Here is a 10874-nt window from a genome sequence, read left to right on the forward strand (position 1 = left end):
GCCAAACCAACATTTTTTCGAAAATAACCAAAAATAAAGCCATAAAAGCAATGAAACAGTGGTCATTTTGAGAGAGGGGTCATGTTTTTGACCAAGACGTCACCCCGACACCCTGATGGTTGAAGATGCTTGGAAAGCCAAATGGGAGTTCACACAACAACAACAACAACCGCCGTTCGCCACTAAGTGGCGGAGACGTCACCACGGCGCGTGTGCCAGGCTAGGTTCACCAAGAAGCCACCTCCTCGTGCAAGACTCGACGGAGAAGATCCCTGCCTTCGATCTTCCCCGAGATTTATGGGGCCACAAGAACCACTAAGCCGCTATCCGCACACAAACCATGGCAGCGGCAGATGCGGATAACTTGATGATGATGCTAACCAAGTGTCTACCTGCTTAGCTTCCGAGATCCTAACGAGATCGGGCGCGTACTGGCCGACTTGGTCATAATCTTCATTGCCGATAGAGACTCGAGGCTAAAAATAGGCCGTCAATCACTCGAGTCAATTAACCGTTCATTAGCTCTCACGTGGCTTAACGTTGTTGTTGTTGTCAGCTTGTAGCTTCCCACAGCGGGCAAAGAACTCCTCCAATCGACCTTCGAACTCGGTGAGCTCATCTGGCTGCTATGTGTGTTCAACTTCTTCCCCGTACGTAGCCAACCGTTCTAATCGGAGGTGAGGGGGGAAAGATCTGACGTAGATGCGTTCCAAAAAAAACTGTGTGTACGTGTACACAGTACACACACACACAGTACACATACAGTACACAAACACACAGTACACACAGAGTATATGCAGACAGTACACACACGGTATACACAGTAGACACACAGTACAAACACAGTACACACAGTACACACTGCACACACAATACAGTACACACACAGTACACGCAATACATACACAATACAGTACACACGCAGTACACAGTTCACACACGCAGTGCACAGTACACAGACAATGTTGTCCCACGCACAGCGACGACTACGGACGCAGACAAACTCATCCCGTGTCCCCAATGGCGTCGCCGTTACAACTTCTACTTTGAGCTTCCGCTTTTATTCATGGCACGGAGGACCATGCAACAATCAGCAAATTACAACCCGTGCAAGATCTTTGTCGTCGACTGGGAAATCACACGCGGTCAAATCAAGGACGCCCATCACGAGATATAATTTTTTTTTTTTAAACTAAACCATTGATTTTACCAGGTAAGGCCCACTGAGCGAAATGGATATTTTCCAGAAGCGACCTGGCCACAAATAACAGCCCAACGAATTGGCATATCACGTGGAAATGTATAGCAGCCAAATACTCTAAACGCGTGATGTCGATTCTAAAATGTGGAGAGGAAAATCCCGGAGGACCCGGAGAAAAGTCTACGCGACCGCGTTGAGAGAGAGACACGCAAACTAAAAATTGTACAGCAGGCGTCAAGGTCGGGATCGAACCCACGACCTCCTGTATACGAGGCGAGGTAGTTAACATCTCACCACGGGGAGAGAGAGAGACACGCAAACTCCAAATGTACAGCAGGCGACAGGGTCGGGATCGAACCCACGACCTCCTGTATACCAGGCGAAGTAGTTAACATCTCACCACGGGGAGAGAGAGACACACACAAACTCCAAATGTACAGCAGGCGTCAGGGTCGGGATCGAACCCACGACCTCCTGTATACCAGGCGAAGTAGTTAACATCTCACCACGGGGAGAGAGAGAGACACGCAAACTCCAAATGAACAGCAGGCGTCAGGGTCGGGATCGAACCCACGACCTCCTGTATACGAGGCGAGATAGTTAACATCTCCTAGCCACTGCGGTGCCCTGAATCTCAATGGGGGTCTAATGTGGTTAAACATATGACGTGAATCACGAGAGAGATGATGCATTTCAACGGGGACTTCGCGTGGTTAAATGAAGGACGTCATACCACCAGACACAACGAATATCCACAGATCCTGTAAAACAACAACAACAGCAACAACAGCAACACTTACCTTTACAGAAAACTCTCCGTCTGGCGTCGGGAAAGAGACGGGTCCGTCGCTTCGTTTCTTCGTTACGGTGAGATCGTCTCCGACATCTAAGAAGCGCTTGAACCGCTCACAAAAATAAACTAAAAACAAAAAAAGCTTTCAGCGGCGGAGCGAACGTGAATGGGTAAATGGACTTGGCAGACGTTGCGATAAGATATGTTGGTGGCACATCGGTATCTGCCAATAGCGTCAGTGGCAATTGATCGCCGGCGTTCGATTGCGAAGAGCCAGCGAACAGCCGGTGCGACAGGCGATCAGATGGACACACGGCTCCAAAGAAATCAAGTTAGACAGCCAGCCAGCCAGCTATCTTTCACAGGTCATAACACGAGCAGTCAAAGGCAGCCCAACACTAACTCATGATTTAGACAGAAAGCCTCCAGTCAATCAGTTGAAACATGCGGTCGTTTTTCACAGATGTCTCTGCTGGACAGCTGTGCAAAAAGTGCTTCTCGGCTCATCGGATTTCCACCCGCGGTCTAAATGAAGATTCCGATGAAGAGAGACGCACGGAGAGACACCGCGAGGCGTCAACGGCGCGCTACTGCCCTGAACGACGACGCGACAAGACGACCTCGTCAATGCCCAAGGTGCGCACGGATGGGTCTCGAGTGCGAATGGCCACGGGTGCTGACAGGGGGCGGTGTTGATGGTGATTATGATGGGGGCGGTGGTGATGGTGATTATGACGGGAGCGGTGGTGATGGTGATTATGACGGGGGCGGTGTTGATGGTGATTATGACGGGGGCGGTGGTGATGGTGATTATGATGGGGGCGGTGTTGATGGTGATTATGATGGGGGCGGTGGTGATGGTGATTATGACGGGGGCGGTGGTGATGGTGATTATGACGGGGGCGGTGTTGATGGTGATTATGATGGGGGCGGTGGTGATGGTGATTATGACGGGAGCGGTGGTGATGGTGATTATGACGGGGGCGGTGGTGATGGTGATTATGATGGGGGCGGTGTTGATGGTGATTATGATGGGGGCGGTGGTGATGGTGATTATGATGGGGGCGGTGTTGATGGTGATTATGATGGGGGCGGTGTTGATGGTGATTATGACGGGGGCGGTGTTGATGGTGATTATGACGGGGGCGGTGGTGATGGTGATTATGATGGGGGCGGTGTTGATGGTGATTATGACGGGGGCGGTGTTGATGGTGATTATGACTGGGGCGGTGGTGATGGTGATTATGACGGGGGCGGTGGTGATGGTGATTATGATGGGGGCGGTGGTGATGGTGATTATGATGGGGGCGGTGGTGATGGTGATTATGATGGGGGCGGTGGTGATGGTGATTATGATGGGGGCGGTGTTGATGGTGATTATGACTGGGGCGGTGGTGATGGTGATTATGACGGGGGCGGTGGTGATGGTGATTATGATGGGGGCGGTGGTGATGGTGATTATGATGGGGGCGGTGGTGATGGTGATTATGATGGGGCGGTGTTGATGGTGATTATGATGGGAGCGGTGTTGATGGTGATTATGATGGGGGCGGTGTTGATGGTGATTATGATGGGGGCGGTGGTGATGGTGATTATGATGGGGGCGGTGGTGATGGTGATTATGATGGGGCGGTGGTGATGGTGATTATGATGGGAGCGGTGTTGATGGTGATTATGATGGGGCGGTGTTGATGGTGATTATGATGGGGGCGGTGTTGATGGTGATTATGATGGGGGCGGTGGTGATGGTGATTATGATGGGGGCGGTGTTGATGGTGATTATGACGGGGGCGGTGGTGATGGTGATTATGATGGGGCGGTGGTGATGGTGATTATGATGGGGGCGGTGTTGATGGTGATTATGATGGGGGCGGTGGTGATGGTGATTATGATGGGGCGGTGTTGATGGTGATTATGATGGGGGCGGTGGTGATGGTGATTATGATGGGGGCGGTGTTGATGGTGATTATGACGGGGGCGGTGTTGATGGTGATTATGACGGGGGCGGTGTTGATGGTGATTATGATGGGGCGGTGTTGATGGTGATTATGATGGGGGCGGTGTTGATGGTGATTATGATGGGGGCGGTGTTGATGGTGATTATGATGGGGGCGGTGTTGATGGTGATTATGATGGGGCGGTGTTGATGGTGATTATGATGGGGGCGGTGTTGATGGTGATTATGATGGGGGCGGTGTTGATGATTATGATGGGGGCGGTGTTGATGGTGATTATGATGGGGGCGGTGGTGATGGTGATTATGATGGGGGCGGTGGTGATGGTGATTATGATGGGGGCGGTGGTGATGGTGATTATGATGGGGGCGGTGGTGATGGTGATTATGATGGGGGCGGTGGTGATGGTGATTATGACGGGGCGGTGGTGATGGTGATTATGATGCGGGCAGTGGTGATGGTGATTATGATGCGGGCAGTGGTGATGGTGGTAGCAGCGGGTGGATTGTTGGCTACAAGACGCGAGGGAGAGTGGAGGGGGGTGATAATCGCCTTCTCTTGGAATCCGCTGTCCTCCGTCTGGGCCTGTGCCACAAACAGAATCACGGAAAGCTGCTCAGCAGCGAGTGACCCTGCATTTAACCATCATAGCCCGCCCCCCCCGTTGACATTCGTTACCGCCTCGGCAGGGGAGACCTCTTTCGGGTTGCCACTGGCATTAACGAAGAGCGAAAGGGACCCTCGATGGGCTCACAGCACAATTCGACTTCATATCCTGCCGCGAAATACAACCACGACTCAAGACGCCGCGTAAAACGGCGACACGCGCATCGCGCAGACGATCATACTACACACGCAGCGCCGTTTAGATGATTATGAATATGTTTGTTGACAGAGGATAGATTTACACCATTGGAACCTCATTTGCCAGTAGAAAATATGATAATTGTTTTTTACACTTTTATCTGCCAACAAAACTGAAACCTTTTTTACAAGGAGTCATGTTTGCATTGACCACAATACCTGCAGTCGGAATGCAAACAAAAAACATAACTCTGATAATGTATGCACTGTCCTTGAAGTTGATTTGTCCACACCCGAGACAGCTTTCCTTAGAGCCTAGTCTCACATGGTGTTGGACCAGATGACGCCAAGAGGCGCACAACTCAAAGACAATGCACCATCAGAGTATGAGAGCTCGGGGTAAGCATTTACACCATTGGAACCTCATTTGCCAGTAAAAAACATGATAATTGATCTATGCAAACATGACTCCTTATAAAAAAGGTGTCAGTTTTGTTGCCAGATAAAAGGGTAAAAAACCGTCACAGGCAGCAGCGAGGGTCTGGAACTTGAACGGGGGCAAGGAGTCGAGAGCACGGACGACTGGGGCGGGTTGGTGCTGCGGAGGGATTTTCAGAAATATTTCTGGGGGGCAGCAAAGGAGAAGGAGCGACCTCCCACCGAGCAAGAGGTTGACAGAGGGGAGGGGCGGGGGGGGGCTCGCTCCGCTGCTGCTGGAATGGGGTTGCGAATCTACGGAGGACGTTGAAGTTGACGCGAGACTGGGCAGGGAGCCAGTAGGGAGGTGATCGGGTTCATTGGGGTGATCGTTTGCGGGCGAGAAGTCTTGTGGCCAGTTGGCGTTCGGGGGCTACCTCCGCGTTTGTGGAGGCGACGGGGGGAGGGAGATAGTCAAGACGTGACGATCAAAGGACCTCCGTGCAACACGACACGCGCACGCACGCACACGCGTGACATAACAGCGGTCGTTCGCCACAAAGTGGCGGTGACGGTCACCAAGGCGCCTGTGCCATGCTAGGTGCACTTTGAGGCCACGGGAAATGTCGACGGTCCGCTGGCAAGTCACGGAAGAGGCCCAGGTGCCGTGGGTTGACTGACCAGATGCACCAACCTGTGCTCCACACTTTGGCGCCCGGCGCTCCGCTCGTTGTTGTGAGCGTCGCTCCTCCGCCCTCCGTTGTTGCCGGAGGGCGATTGCCTCCCAATTCCCCCGCAGAGTCCTTCACGAGCCTCCTCCAAAAGAGGCCGATCTTGACACTGCTGGTGCCAGTCATCGGCAAGTCCACTCAGCTCCACGTCCTTCTGAACTACATTCGTCCATCCACCCCATGTGCCGCGCCTGCTCGTAGCCGCATGGCCAAAAAAGAAGCTGCTTAGGCATGCGGTGGCTGGGCATGGAATATACACATATTGTACAGCATCCCCACGCAACGCACTGGCAAATGTAAATACATAAAAAAAAACATCTGACACTAAACAAGTTGCCGGCCAGTGCCGGCAAAGAATTAGAGGTTTTCACAACCTGTCGCTCGCGCCTGGGGATAAACGAGCTCCCCTCCTTAAGGCAAACATCTCGCCCGCGGGGCCGATTACAATTCGGTGAATATTACCGTCGTGGGATTAGAGATTCGGGAGTCTTGCGACGACGTTCCTTCGCTGCGGATTACTCGTGTCGACCCGACGCTCATCGCCGTCACGACCACTTCACCAATGAACCGCTCGACCGCACCAGACAGCACGTGTCTGCTTAACTTTTTGCTTTGCAGAAGGGCGCTTATGAAGCTCGTGAACGATGGATAGTGAAAGTGACTTGCAGGTTCCGGAATGTAAGCGAAATCATTGTTTTATTTTACCAGGTAAGGCCCGCTGAGCTGGCGTGCAGCTCTTTTTCACAAATGACAGCCCAGCGAAGTGGCTTATCGCGTCGAAATGAAAAGCAGCCAAATACTCTAAACGCACCTTGGAGGGAAAAATCGGAGGACCCAGAGAAACATCCACGCGACCACGGGGAGAGAGGCATGCAAACTCCAAATATACAGCAGGCGCCGGGGTCGAGATCGAACCCCACGACCTGCTGTACACCGGGCGATGTAGTTAACATCTCGCCACCGTGATAATCGTGTAACCAGGGCAGAGCGGGGGAGGGGAGATGTTGTCATGGTTGGAATGAGTGGAGGAAGTTGGGTTATTGAGATAGGGATTGGTGTGGTGCCTGGAAGTCGGCGACCAATTTGGAAGAGTTCAGGCCAGATGGTGGTGATGGTGGTGATGGTGGTGGTGATGGTGGTGGTGATGATGGTGGTGATCGCTGCGCTACGAACCCGGCGACCCGAGGTCAAGTCCCGCTCACAGCCAACGCCAGTGACGATTCTCTGAACCGGTCGTGGGCCTCCCCGAGGTCGACTCAGCCCCAAACGAGGACCTGGTGTGGTGTAAACATTCCCACTGGGGAGACTAAGGCGACCGGGCGTGGCTTTGGCCACCCACTCCCTCGTGTGCCGTGCCAGCTTTCATAGGCGCTCGCTAACAGCACTTGCCCCAACAGTCCGTTGAGGCTATACGGGGGATCTTTGTCTTTGGTGGTGATTAAACTCCAGATCGGTTCTTGAAGGGCGAGTCAAATGTGCAACAACGGGTGGCGAGCACCCTTTAATATATCTACATTTAAATTCTACATCAAAACCTCCACGACTTACATGAAGTGGATGCTACGAGATTGCCCTCGTGGGTGTGTGGGGAGCGGTCGCGCAGCGGGGTAGTGCACTGCGAACCCGGCGACCTAAGTTAGATACCCGCTCAAGGCCAACAGCAGTGACGCTCATCCGAACCGGTCCTGGGAAAGCACCACCACCACCCCCCTAGGGTCGACTCAGCCTCAAATGAGTAGCTGGTGCGGTGTGTACACGTCGTCACTAGGGAGACAAAGGCGGCCGGGCGCGGTGCTGGCCGCCCACCGCCTCGTGCGCCGTGCCGGTCTTCGGAAGGTGCTCCGCTCACGGCACTTGCCCCAAGTCTGTTGCAGGCTATACGGGGGATCTTTGTGTTTGTGCGCGTGCGTGAGTTTGTTCGACACGAGAATATTCACGCGATGCAACAATCCAAATTCACATGCCCACAATCGTTCAAGATAAACATGTGGTGTTTATTAATACTAGTGTCTAAACAAACGAACGAAAAAAATGAATTACAGTACAATGTTAAATAGCTACAAAGGGGAAGGGAGGGAGGGAGGGGGGGTAAAGAGAAATTTACCAAAGTAAATAAAAATGTAAAAGTAAAAAGAGAGTTCGGTTTTTTTTTTAGTCATTTTCAAAAGTACAAAATAAACGCGGATAAATCGATTCCTTCATGTGACGTGGGCAGGGTGCCACAAATAAACATTTTAAGAGAGCAAAGTACCACCGATGCATTGAGTCTCGATTCAGTTCAGAAGGGGGTGGTGGGGGAGTGCCACACGCCGACTGGCTGGGTTCACTCCACTCTCGCACCCATTCACCATCGCCGAACGCGAGCGGAAACCTGTGGAGATTCAACGATTTACTCGTTCGGCCACACTCATCCCCGATCGCCTGCCAAACTAATCGCTCGCTCACAACTCACCCCCAACCGCTAGCCCCCCCCCCCCAGATCACTCGCTTCACGCATTCAATTTTTTTATTTTGTTCACACTCACCCACCCAGCAATTCACTCGCTTATCCACTCACTCACTCACTCGAAGCACTATCGTCGCAAAGTGGTCATGTTTCCATGCAGTCAAATTATAACGCTTCACTCAAGGAAAGTGACAGCCCAATGCGTGGCCCCATTCGTGTGTTGGCGCAAAAGTTCGTTCCCCAACGGATGTTTGGCAAAAACAGAGAGATTGAGGGCGAATGTCCACGAGTTTACGTCCATCCGGTGATATTTCTGGCCGAAAGGCAACACCGTAAACTCGCCCGTCTCTTTTGGCAAGGGAGACTCGAGGCACACAATAATCCCCAGATTTACTACAAAGCTATGCCGCCTATTGCCGCAAAGGCAGCCCCCCTTCTCTCCAATTGATATATTTTCAATAGGCCTGTATTGCCATCACTCTCACACATGGCAAATTTGGCCGAGATTCTTAAGCCATAGATCGGGGCGCACCGGTGAGATTATTTTTCTTTTAAGGGGAACAATAAGATGTATTTTTTTTTAAAGGCATTAAATGAATAAATCCAAATGCCCAACACATTGCCCCTTCCCCTACTTCTCCCATCGACGTAACAGGCAGGCGTGGTTTCATTCAGCAACAGAAATAAGAAACATTAAATAAAAATGTGAAAACAAAATTGAATCACCAGCGCAGGGGTTTACGGGACACAATCCCACATTGACCTGGGCTGAAAACATTTTCCACGATCCACATGGACCAAGAAAGATGATTAGAATTTTAATGAAGAGTTCTGGAAAAACAGGGAAATCTGATGAAAGCGTGCCTACTCCTGGTGACCCGAAATATAACCGTAGGCCGTGTTCCGCTTAGTGTCAGTTCACCACGGGGCATTCTCACCACACACACTCACTCACTGTCTCTCAAGGCGAATCCACAAGAATTGCTGCTGCGAGTCTGCAAGTCTCGGTGCACTCGGCTGAAGTACCCCTCCTTTTCCCACTGGGACACCCGAGCCAAACCAATGCAGGGCCGTCACACACGGCACCGGTTTCTTTGTTTCTTCCGCTGGCTCGTTTTGCTTTGCGGCGAAGGGCAGGAACAACCAAGCCGTGCGTGGTAGGCTGGCCTCACCACACACCCGTATCTCGCTTGGGACGAAAAGCTGCGTGGCAAATGATGCCAGCCATGGTGCACGCGACGTTGAGTCGGCGCACTGCCGAGGACAACGGCATCGGCGTGGTTCGGCTTCTGCAAGTGGGGGGAGAAATAAAAACCTGGCGCCTTTTGTGCCACGCCATGTTGGCTCGACGCGTCCACGTCGCAAGCTCGGTTGGACACAGTGGAAAGAGAGGTAAACGTGCCCACCGAGGAGGAAGTCTCACGTCTGCACGGCGGTAACCACAAGCAGGTGGCTGCCAAACGCCACTCGATGCATGCGGCAGTCCATTACGGAAGGTGGGGGGGGGGACCACCCTCAAATTCAATGAACACGATTAACACGGTTGTAACAGATCATACCACGGGACCACAAAGCAGCCGATCGTAAGGTCTGTTTACCCGGTCACTTGGATTGAGAACAATTGATATTTCGATAAGGCTTCAAATAAAACAAAAAAAACCCTGAACGGCTTCACGCATGCACCAATGCTGCTTTTCAAGACAACAAATGGCGGCTCGCAGCAACGGGGAAACTCGCCTGCGGGAGGAAACGTGCCGTGCAATGATCGGGTGGTCCCAACCACAGGTTTGCAAAGTTCAGTTCGTCCACCCCATCCCATCCACGTGTAAAACTGGGAAAGGGGCATTCACACGCACAGCTGTCGATTGGTTGACTCGAGGTAAAGGGGGGGTATCCAATTGTGCAGTCGCTCATCACTGGTCTAAGATCTGAACCTGAGGTGGAGTGGAGGCTAGGTTATTCAAAGGGCTCATACCGTCTCAAGAGGCACAGAGCTGGCACTGCCGAGAAATCGATGTTAGAGCCACCGGCGATTTAAACCCGGTCATCAAGTGTAGCAAGTCGATGGCCTCTGCCTGGTTACTGCAGGCAGAGGCCACTGCACATCTTAATTTGGAAAAGAAATTACTTAATGCGGCGTATTTCTTCTAGAGGATAAAACAAAAAATTGCCGTGCGACAAACAGCTCTAAAGCAGTGCATGTGAGAAAGTGCAGTGCCCCGAGTGTGGATGGTGGGGAGGGGAGTTTGAAGGGACCTCCAGAAATATTCAAGTGACGCCATCAGCGGGAGGCTACCCGCCGCCTGTGTGGTGGACGTTTACCCTGCTTTCTGCACGAATTCCAGCCGGAAATTTCCTAACCTCGTGACAAGACGCCAGATACCACATTTGGAAATTAACAGTCGGGGCGGGCGGTCGGGTGGGGGCTGGTAAAATAAAGAAAACAAAAATCTACACTTTTTTTTTTAACCATGTGAATGTGGAATTTCCACCACCGACCCAAGGCCAAATGCTCCGCTTCATCGCT

This window comes from Lampetra planeri, chromosome 28 (genome assembly GCF_965212315.1).
Source record: "Lampetra planeri chromosome 28, kcLamPlan1.2.h2, whole genome shotgun sequence".
In the NCBI taxonomy this organism is placed as follows: domain Eukaryota; kingdom Metazoa; phylum Chordata; class Hyperoartia; order Petromyzontiformes; family Petromyzontidae; genus Lampetra; species Lampetra planeri.